This window comes from Triticum dicoccoides, chromosome 3B, assembly GCF_002162155.2.
Source record: "Triticum dicoccoides isolate Atlit2015 ecotype Zavitan chromosome 3B, WEW_v2.0, whole genome shotgun sequence".
In the NCBI taxonomy this organism is placed as follows: Eukaryota; Viridiplantae; Streptophyta; class Magnoliopsida; order Poales; family Poaceae; genus Triticum; species Triticum dicoccoides.
Genome location: NC_041385.1, coordinates 272,964,536 through 272,976,332, shown reverse-complemented (window position 1 = coordinate 272,976,332; position 11,797 = coordinate 272,964,536). Strand labels below are relative to the sequence as shown.

Here is an 11,797-nt window from a genome sequence, read left to right as displayed (position 1 = left end):
GGGCGGGCCTCTCGCGGGCCCAGTGGGCCGGCGGCGGCGGCGAGCGCCGGAGCGACACGTGTCCCGCCCTGGTTGGTCTGGGGCGGTGAGCGGACGTGTCCGGCCCAAATCGGACACGTCCGGCGGCGGGGAGAGAAGCGGGGCTAGGGTTTTTACCCGGATTTGGAGGGGGAGATGCATATTTATAGGTAGAGGGAGCTAGGAGTGTCCAAATGAGGTGTAGTTTTCGCCCACACGATCGTGATCCAACGACGGAGAGCATGGAAGTGACTTAGATGGGTTATTGGGCTGTTTTGGAGGGGTGTTGGGCTGCAACTCAAAAGAGGCCTTTGTGGTTATGCGGTTAACCGTTAGAGTATCAAACGAGCTCCAAATGACCCGAAACTTGACAGGTGGTCTACCGGTGGTATACCAGGGCCACTTGGCAAGGTTCGGTCCATTCCAAGAACGTTCAACACCCGCACACGAAAAGAGACAAGAGGGGTGCGCCGGTGCATGTGGGAGTGTCGGATTGCGAAATGGACAACGGGGAAAATGCTCGGATGCATGAGACGAACATGTATGCAAATGAGATGCACATGATGACATGATATGATATGCATGACATGAATAAAATGCAAAACAAAAGACAAAACCCAACCACGGAGGGAATATCATAACACATAGCCGAAAATGGCAAGAGTTGGAGTTACAAAGATGGAAAGTTACATCCGGGTTGTTACAATCAATCCCCTTGATATGTATGAGTGCAATGCACCAGTATCAAAGAGAACGATGGCAGTAAATGACTTAACCAAAAACTTACCTATTACTGCATCTGGCTAGGCTTCAACCTCCTCCATGTTAACGTGGTTCACCTGTCCCCTGTTGAAAGGGTTCGGCTTCTTCCCAGAGCTTACATTGCCATTTCCATTCCTAGCTTCAGGACATTCATTATGTCTAGTCTTCTGGCACTTGTAGCAAGTGACGTGGCTCAGGTCCTTTTTGGCTGGGGTTGATGGGTTGGTACGGTTCTGGCCGTTGCTTCCTCCATTCCCATTGCCATTCTTGGGGCCACTATGGTTGTGCAAACTCCCTCCTCCATGGGTATGCTGAAAAGGTCCTCCCGAGTTTGGGGTAAAACGAGGCTTCTGTTGAGCTCCAGAATTGTACTTCCCTTGTCCATACTTCCTCTTGCGACTGTCAATCTGCTGCTGCTTCCCTTCAATCATGAGAACTCTATCTACCAACTCCTGGTAGTTGTTGAAGGTTGCCACCATCAATTGCATGCTCAGCTCATCATTCAGTCCTTCCAGAAACTTCTGCTCCTTAGCTGCATCCGTAGCAACGTCATCTGGGGCATAACGTGCTAGCTTACTAAAATCATCCACATACTGGCCAACTGTATGTCCTCCTTGGCGCAAGTTGCGAAACTCATGCTTCTTCATGGCCATAGCTCCTGCTGAAACATGGGCAGTACGGAAAGCCTGCTGAAACTGATCCCATATGACAGTGTCAATGGGGTAAGTGGCTGTGAAATTCTCCCGCCATGATGTTGCGGGTCCATCAAGCTGATGTGCGGCAAAACACACTTTCTCCGCATCTGTGCATCCTGCAATGGCCAACTCCCTTCCCATCTTGCGGAGCAAATCATCTGCAACTATTGGCTCGGAGCTACTGGAGAACATCGGCAGATTCAGCCTCAAGAAACAGGCTAAGTGATCAACAGGTGGTGGTGGTGGTGGTGGGTTGTTGTTGTTGTTGTTGTTGTTGTTGTTGTTGTTGTTGTTGTTCCCCTAATTTTGATTCTGGACTAGCATCTGCATCAATGCATTCTGCTACTGGATCAACTGAGTGAGCTCCGATGGTAAAGTAAATCCATTGTCGCGTCTCGGAGGCATCTGAGGGTTTAGAAAAGATGATAATACAGAATAGAAATGAGGTCTAGAGAGAAAAACACTACCGAAACGTCTCCAACGTATCTATAATTTATGAAGCATTCATGCTATTTTATTATGTACTAGTACTTGGCAATAGAATACTTGGTAGTTTAATCATGTCCACCTTACTAATGAACTGGTTCACCGAAATGAGTTTCATATACTAGTACATGCTAAACCTATTATGTGTCTGCTTGTTTCTTCTTTTGGAATGCTGACAGAATATTGGGGAAAAGTGCCTTATTAAGCAATGGTAAAGGAAGTAATGCAGATAAGGTTCAGGATAGTGACACATCCTTGTTGGTCTCCAACAAAGCTGATCAAACAGCAAAGGAAGACTATCTTGAAGACAGTGAGACAACCCCAAAGTCCTGTCTTGGTTTAGTGTTTGAGTTACTGCCCACTACCGCTTGCACAAGCAATTCAAACTCACTGTCTGAATTAGTTCGGTTTCTTGAGTCTCAACTACGAGCTGAAAGACATCGATCAGCTGTGCTGCGACAAGAAGCGGAAGGACTGCGGAAGTCCCTGGAGCATTCAGATGCATACTTTCTGGTGCAACAGCAAGCGTTGGAGGATTTTAGCACCAAACAATACAAAGCTAATAAGCTTGCTAAGCTTATTGCTAGCATGGTGGATACCCAGGATAACGTTTCTGAAGTTATATGCTCTTGTTTTGCTGTCGCGTTTATTTGCACTGATGGACAATTTTGATGGCTAGTGTATGTAATATGTTGCTTTGTTCCTATATTTGCACTGGTGGCAAACTTTGATGCCCAATGGATGTAATATGTGTAATAGCGGTAATAGGCTAGCGTTAATTGCTTGTTTATTTATTTCCTTATTGTCTTGTTTAGTTATTTGCTTGTAGTCACTGCAGTTCCTTTTTTGTGTTTTTCTAGTGGCCACAATAACTTATTTTTGGTAACTAGGCCAAAATAATCATGGCAACACACGGGCTGTTGTAACCATGGGCCTCCTACGGGCCATATGATCCATGGGTCTTCTACGGGTCATACGATGCATTGGCCTTCTATACGGGCCGTAGGATCCATGGGCCTTCTACGGGCCATACGATTCATGGGCCTTCTACCGGCCGTATGATCCATGGGCCTTCTACGGGTCGTCGAATCCATGGGCCTTCTACGGGGCGTATCATCATTTCGCCAATCATGGGCCATACTATTCATGGCCATAACGGGTCGTTAATCAGCCATATTTGATAACTCTATGAAAACAGTCCAACGAGTTTTTTTTGACATGAAAACGGCCCAACGTATTAACAGGCCACAAATGGGCCGACTGTAACGACGGGCTAAATTTGGCCCACAACCAGAAAATGGCAGTAACGGGCCGTAAGTAACCAAATGCTAGAAATGAGCCCAAGAATAAATGGGCCCTGAGAAGGCCGAAAGATAACTTGGGCTGGAAACGGCCCAATGGAATAATGGGCCATTAATGGGTATAAAGTGATACACTGTTCATTACGGGCCAGTTTCACCACGGGCCGTTAATGGGCCAAGAGTTACAAAGGGCCTCATATGGGCCGAAAGACGTCATGGGCCATACATGGGCCGGAAGTTAAAACAGACTGGAATCATATTGGACGGCCCAGATGAAGCTACTGGGCCTAATTCGGAGAGGTCGTAACGGGCCCCGGGTTAGCGGTTTGTAAATGGGCAATATGCGAATAGGCCGATAACAGGCTTTCCGTGGGCCGGCCCGCCACCTTTTGACCAAGTCAAACAGGCCGGCCTTTTCACAGGAATGGGCATCTGTTGGGCCGTTCCACGTGTCGACGTATCATAGGCACCTTGGGTCCAATGAGTGGATGACATCTGTTCCAACGGTGAGCCGACACGTGTTTCTTCCAGCCAATGATGATTTTACACGTGGAAAATCCCCATTGGTTGGGGCTGTTAACGGGTTATCTGATCCAAAACCGGACCCGATAGCTTAAAGGTGTTCCGTTACGGTGGATGCCACGTGTCGGTCACCCTTGACGAAAGCACTTCTATGACGCACGATTTATCGTCATGGAAGTGGACACTTCCGTGATGATAATTTTGGTAATGTCATGGAACACTTCTACGACAACACAGGTATAACTATCTTGATTCTGTCATAAAATCATCATGGATGTACATGCATGACAAAAAACGTGACCTACTGTGACAAAAACGTATCATCATGGAAGTGTATTTTTTGTAGTGCTAGCCTATGAGTCTTCCGATGACGGTAATAAGGATAGCCTCTATGGACTAACACCTCCAGTTTATATACACACCGGAGGGGCCTAGAGTTTGTACAAGGTCGATTCATAAGGGAAGGAAACACCCAGACTCTAATCTTGTCGTTTACATATGGAGAAGTCCCATCTGGACATGGAGAATAATCTTCAGCTTGGTCTTGTATGGCCCATCCACCCCGCCACATACTCCTGGGCCGGACACATGAGGACCCCCGAATCCAGGACTCCCTCAGCCGTCGACAAGTGATACGTCTCCAACATATCTATAGTTTTTTATTGTTCCATGCTAATATATTATCTGTTTTTGATGTTTTATATGCATTATTATGCTATTTTATATTGTTTTTAGGACTGACCTACTAACCTAGTGCCAAGTGCCAGTTGTTGTTGTTTCCCTTGTTTTTGTCTTCTATAGAAAATCAATACCAAACCGAGTCCAAACGGAATGAAACTTTTTGACGATTTTTATTGGACAACAAGACACCTATGAAGCTTTGGGAGGAGGCCAAAAGAACCACGAGGAGGCCACAAGCCCTAGGGGCGCACCCCAGGCGGGGGGCTTAGGCTTGCGGGCCTCTCATGGATCTCCTAACCCTAACTTCAGCACTTTAAATTCCCAAATATTCCCCACACGTCAGAGGGCACACCAAAAATACTTTTCCGCCGCCGTAAGCTTCTGTTCTCATGAGATGCCACCTTGGGGCCTTTTCCGGCACTTCGCCGGAGGGGGATTCGATCACGGAGGGCCTCTACACCAACCTTGTTGCCCTTCCGATGACGCTTGAGTAGTTCACCACGAACCTAAGGGTCCATAGCTAGTAGCTAGATGGCTTCTTCTCTCTCTTTGATCTTCAATATAATGTTCTCCTCGATGTTCTTGGAGATTTATTCGATGTAATCTTCTTTTGCGGTTTCTTTTGTTGAGATCCGACGAATTGTGGATTTATGATCAGATTATATATGAATATTATTTGAGTCTTTTGTGAACTCTTTTATGCATCATTAAGATAGCTTTGTATTTCTGTCCGATCTATGGATTTGGTTTGGCCTACTAGATTGGTTTTTCTTGCAACGGGAGAGGTGCTTTGTGATGGGCTCAATCTTTGGTGTCCTCGCCCAGTGACAATAGGGGTAGCGAGGCACACATTGCATTATTGCCATTAAGGATAAAAATATGGAGTTTTTATCATATTGATTGGATATATCCCTCTACATCATGTCATCTTGCTTCAGGCGTTACTCCGTTCTTATGAACTTAATACTCTAGATGCATGCTAGATAGCGGTCAATGTGTGGAGTAATAGTAGTTGATGCAGGCAGGAGTCAGTTTACTTGTCACGGACGTGATGCCTATATACATGATCATTGGCTTAGATATCATCATAACTTTGCGCTTTTCTATCAACTAGCAAAGTGGCCTGCTCGATGCGCGGGCTAGGATTTTACAAAGTTTAATGTTGACAATATAATATTTTATTTGTCTAAATAAATCTTTGAACCAAATGTGTTAACATTTTCAAATATAATCTTGTGTGATCATATTTTTGTCTGCAATATTTTTGGCGTTTCATTGATATGTAATATATTTGTTAACCCGTCATCATTTACTTGCTAATTATGCATGGCGTATCAGTGCTCTTTTTCTGATCGGGCGCCTTGTTTAAATTCATTTGTATCATTTCTCTTGCGATGGTATCACCTTGCTTAGTTGTTTTTATGTAAATGCATGTTTAATAGTTCTCACTGTTTCTGTATTCATTGGTAAATTTGCTAACGCTATTCAAGATTGATGTATTATTTTTACTGGTTTTGTACTGTAAATGATTTAGTTTTCATTTATATATAATATACATATCCATGAAAACTTTCTTGGTAAGTCTATGATTATGTTGGATTTAGGTTGGACACGTGCAGTCAGCAGTACATACGGTGGCTTATATCGACTAAAAAACGGTGGCTTATGTTTTCACGTTACATAGTTTGCTCCCATAGTGATTGTGTCCACGGTACTACATGTACAAAATGCCATTGTTTTAATGGGTCCCACCAGTCCGTTTGTTCACTTTCCCCATTCTATAGTCTTCTCGACTTCTCAGTTCATCTTACCCACTCACACTCCCTCTCGCCCGATCCCCTTTCTCCTTTCCTTATTCTATCTGCTCACTCCAAAATTGCTGCCGCTGGATAGCTCCCATCAACTTGCTCTCTTGATTCGCAACCGGTGCTTCCATATTGTGTCCATCAGCGGCGGCTAGTATGGCTTCTCGTATGTCTCCTCAGTCTCGTACGCTGTTGAATGGCGATTGAGGAGTAGTCGGGTCCAAGGATCAAGTGTAGCAAGGAATCATTGATCTGCACGGTGTCGGTGTTCTTGGCGTCCGTGCAGTTGATTTGGGCAGAATGTCGTCTCATGCAGCCCGGTTGGATCCATCTTGAGTATTAGGATGCTGGCGACGTTGTCTTCCCCAAGTGTGCAAGCCAGAAACATCATTGGTATTCTCGCTCCAGGTAGCCCGGCACGTCGTTGTCATCCTCCAAGGTGTCGACATTTTCCGAAGTTCGAAGTCCGACCTGCAGGTCCCCCATTTTCCTGTTCTTTACTCATATGTCCCCCCTTTTCTTAACATTTTTTGTTCGACTCAACCAATATATTGTTATTAAGTAGATGCCTATTAGTGGTAAATGTTTGGTCATTTTTCTTCCAAAATTTGGAATACATACAATTCTTTTGTTTAAGTGCTCTTTAAGTGTTCAATGAGGTCGATACTGATAAGTTTGTGAAATTGTAAAAATGTAAGTATATGTCTGAGCAGACATACCAATGCAAATTAGTACATTTGATTGACGTGCGATGAAGGTACTAAATGATGAGAGTTTTGTTTTACTGCTAAATACTCCCTCTATAAACTTTTATAAGATGTTTTACTACTTCCATCTTAAGGCATAGTGTTAATTTTTTTATGCCCCTTCCACTTTTTTCCGGGATTTTGACCGGCATTGGCAGTGTTAGGCCTTAATATTCAACAAACTTCAATAATTGGTACATTTGTGATTAGCTGTAGTTTTAATTTTTCCCAAAGAAAAAATAAGATAAATAACTGAATATGAAAACAGGTCTAATCACATTATACATATGATATATAGCAATCTCCCGATGCTCCCACTATTGGTTTGCACTAAATAATATATATGTCGATGTTTGGTAGTAATGAACTATTTCCACCAAATGATCATAGTAGTAGATGCACAGATGCTGCCTAAACGTCTTTGTGCTACCTCAATAAACATGATAAATGTTATGTTACCATCTCATCGCTTCTCTTGAGTTTTAGTGTGTACCTAATATGATGGAGAGTATGCTCACCGTAGATGTACATTTTCACATTTTCAGCCACTTCGTTTCATGAATATACATACCTGAACACTCTTTTACCAATATTTACCCTACTCTCTAAGGTATCTCCATCAACAACTTTCAAGTTTAGCCCGAAAAAAATCTGAAACTCTTTCCTCAACTTTCTTCACTGTTATATAAAAAAGGAAACTGTTTTTTAGATTGTTCTTCAATGGTCAAAACAATTCACACTCCCAAAACTTCAAAGGTGTTAAATATGTAGGTAGAGTCCCCTTTATTTTTGGCTAACTTGTTGAACAGTTTGTTCCCAATAGAAGCACGGGTCGTATTGCCCAAGATACAAAGGGAATATTAGCAAACTTTGAATGATGAAAAGGAATTAAAAAAAGCAAACTATATATTTATGTGTTAAAATCATATTAGTGCTAATAAGTTCATTGGTAGATAAGTTGATTGTGTCCCAGAGCCTTAAACTTTGAGCTTATTTTTTCTTGTCCCAATGCTTATAGCCAATGGATTCAACAGTGTACATACCATACTATTGGAGGCCCTAAAAAGGAAATTGTCATGTTAATCATTAATGTAACTAATATAATAGGTAAACAAATTATATTAATGTTTAGTTTTTTTGTTTTCCAAGGAAACCGTGAAAATGTAAGTATTAGCTCAAGGGAAATGTAAGTATGTCAAGGAAACAGTCATATTATACTTTTATTATTTCGGCATGCACATATAGTGATTGTTTAGGCTATCTTTGTCCAGTCTATCTAAATGAGCACTTTGTTGAATATAATTAAAGTATCATTGATCAATGGTCAATGGCCAGTTCATCAATCTGATATAAAATGAAATAGAAACTTTAGTTTCTAAAGTAAGTAATATAGCAAAGAACCTACATGTATGTATGTACTAAGCATGGGGATAGTTCTGTGGTAATGTTAATTAATCTGCAATGTACAGATTGACTTTTTCTATTTTAGAAAGATTTATTGATCAAGTATTGTTTATCTATTCATCAGTCTGGCATACAGTGAATCATGCAAATGGCTTGATTTCGCGCATAAGATGATACCTGCTGGAGGTGTTGTTGTCGCTGGACGGAGTTAATACTGTAGGTTGTTACGTCTCTGGCTCGAGTTGATTGGACAATCCTCAATATTACGTACAATGGTCTACAAGCACAATATTGGTAAGTGGAAGTAAAGGTAAGTGGCTTGCCTCTTGATAACCTTAAAATTCTTCTCTCGTGACTTTCACAACACTTGTAATCCATGTATCCATTTTTGGCATGGCTTATTCACCGGGATAAAATGTTAGGTGTAACATCTCACTGTTAAGAACTTGACAACTGCACAAAGAACTGTGCATCGCTAGGTGGCTGAGAGTAACTACAATTCTTTTAAGAAGTGCAGCTCTAAACAATGCTTAGTTTTGGGAGTAATTATCTTGAGCATTGTCCATTTTCTTCCTCATCACGATGCTATCCCTTTCGCTTAACTCAGTCTAATGCAAAATCAAGCAAGAAAATAAATTCAGGTTATTTGGAGCAAAATTTTCTGGCTTTTTTATATAATAGAGGAATACCAAATAGCAAAAAATTAGGTTTAGGACCTAGGAAGCAGACAACAATAAAGTAGTAAGCATGAACATTTTCATCTCGGCACAAAAAGTTAAGTACAGTTTGAACGCCAATGTTCTAGAACTCATTTGGTTCTCAATTACTGTATAAATGGACACAACAGTCGTATAACTTGTAAGATATAGGTAACTGTAGGTTGCACAAAAAACTAAAACCAAGTAAGCGATGCAGAGGAAAATCTTAAGTAATCAAGATTGATTTGAGTGGATTTAGATTACTGGTGTCTTGGATGGTTATAAATTAAGGAGATACATTGGTGTAGATCTATTAATATTTATGGTACGTGCTTTAATTGTTGGATGTTTTGATTCTTTGTTGGATTTTCTGGTATGTCTTTTTTATTGGGTTAGCTTTGCATGTACTTCTAATAAACATTGGTTGTAGTTACAACAACTCTGTGACTTTGGCATCGCGGTGCAGGTGCGGCATATGGGTAGACTCAGGACGTGCAATCGGCTTGTGCAGGTCAGCGGCGGCAATGAATTCCCGTTTAACATTTTTGTAAATTTTGTTGGAAGGTTATTCTTGTAAGCTTGGAGTTGGTGAATACCTAATATATAATGTACGGGATATGTGAGCATGAATATTGACCATAAAATAACTATTTGAAAGTATGACTAATAACTACTCACATCAGTTGAAATAGACTTCTCGGGCATAAAACTATATGGACTATTTGTTAGTCCGACTAATAAATACATACATTAGTCAAATTAAACTTTTTGGGCACTAAATTGCATGTACTGAGAATTTTTTGTCTGATGAATATGTATATTCTGCTTTCATGTACCATTGTGATAGAAAAGAAACATGTTTCTTCATTGTCGATGTAATTTTTTACGCTCAAGTGAAAATTGAGCCTAAACTTATTAGTTGGGCATATTTTGGCAATGCACATATGTGATATCAATTAGAGAATAGAGCAGTTTAAAAAAGAAACAAAGGGGTACATGCAAAGGACGGATGCTATATCTTGGCATTGCATATCAACTTCTAGGTATATTATGAGACAGAGATAGTATTAATTAAATAACATAACAAATTCTTGGAAAAATGAGGACTTTGATGTGCCAGTCAAATAGTCACCTCGGAAGGGCTAGGCGACATCAATTCCAACGATGATGGTGGACGTGATAGGGCACCCCAGTTCTTTTTTTTCTGATCCGTCCGACATGTACGTCGAGTAGCCATCCATGCTCGTGATGGGAGAGATCCACATTCAGTTCCTGATGGAGGTTGGGCAGTTCATCGTGTATGTCTGCATCCATGCCGTCGCTATATGGACGGAACTTTAAAATCCAAGACATCGTGGAGCGGCAGTGGAGAACGGCGCTAGGATTCTCTCGAGTTTTGGTGCGTTGGTGGAGCTGGAGAGCCAAGGGAATCTTGAAGGAGATATTTCTGGAAGACAACTTCCTGTCTTTTTTTAGTTGGGCTGTAAATCTTTCTTATAGATCTCCCTATGTACGTACGTGAGCGGGCATGTATTTTTTAGATCTGCCTATATGGACGGGAATAGAGCGGACGTGATCTTTTTTAAGATGTCCATATCCACGGGATGTGGGCGAGCTGGGATGCATTAATGAAATTCATTGGTTGAGATCTAATTACTGATAATGGCTTGTTAGATTCAACGGTTAGATGATTCTAATTATTGTGGGATTATCTAGCTTATTCTCTTTTTTCTGGTTAACATATCAATCACTTTTTTATATAAATAGATTGCTCAACAGTAATTTGTTTACCCACCGTTTGCTTTCTTCAAGAGAGAAGCCTATAGTGAAATCTGCGTGCCCCGAGTCTATTTTCCATCATATATTTTCAAATCTATAAAACCAAAAAACCAAAAATACCTTGCCGCAATTTATTTATGTTTACTTTATTTTGCCTCTTATTTAACTTTTATTTCTATTTCTATTAGATCTCACTCTTGCAAGTGACCGTGAAGGGATTGACAACCCTTTTGCGTTGAGTGCAAGTGTTTGTTAGTTTGTGCAAGTGCATCTATTGGGGACTTGCTTGTGCCTCCTACTGGATTGATACCTTAGTTCTTAACTGAGGGAAATACTTATCTCTACTTTGTTGCATCACCCTTTCCTCTTTACGGAAAAAATCAACACAAGCTCAAGAAGTAGCAGGAAGAATTTCTGGCGTCATTGCCGGGGAAGTTCTACATCAAGCCTACTAGATACCTATCATAAAATCTCATCTCTTGCACTTACATTATTTGACATTTTCCTCTCGTTTTCATCTCCCCCACTTCTAAAATATTTTCAGGAAAATTCAAAAATATTTCTTGTTTTCCTTTTCGTTTGCCCTTATGTCTTACTTGGTTTGTTTGCTATTTTTCTTGTCATAATTGTGTGTTCATTGCAAATCAGAAGCAAAGGAAAAAGGGGGTTTATAGATCCTCATCCACTTGCTAATATTTTTAAAATATCCAATTATGATGAACCAATTGCTAGTGAGTTGAGTGCACTAGATTATCTTTATGAAGTTTTGCATGAAATTGTGAATCCGAAATTTGTGATGAAGTGCTAAAAGAAGAATTTTTTGAAGTGATTCACGCTAGCTCCTTGAAAGAAAAGCATGATTGCAATGATGTTATTATAAATTCTATTAATGTCAGTTGT

The 11,797-nt window shown here is 41.0% G+C and overlaps 1 long non-coding RNA gene across 3 annotated transcripts; it reads left to right on the top strand.

Annotated features, from left to right (window-relative positions):
- The first annotated feature begins 6,229 nt into the window (after nucleotides 1–6,229).
- On the top strand, nucleotides 6,230–9,785 carry LOC119275886. Of its 3 annotated transcripts, none has more exons than XR_005135923.1 (3): nucleotides 6,230–6,747; nucleotides 8,545–8,714; nucleotides 9,585–9,785. It is a non-coding gene; the product is annotated as an uncharacterized LOC119275886 (long non-coding RNA). The 3 variants fall into 3 exon arrangements; XR_005135922.1 differs by having other exon boundaries at nucleotides 8,545–8,730; XR_005135921.1 differs by having other exon boundaries at nucleotides 8,545–9,785.
- Nucleotides 9,786–11,797: the final 2,012 nt, after the last annotated feature.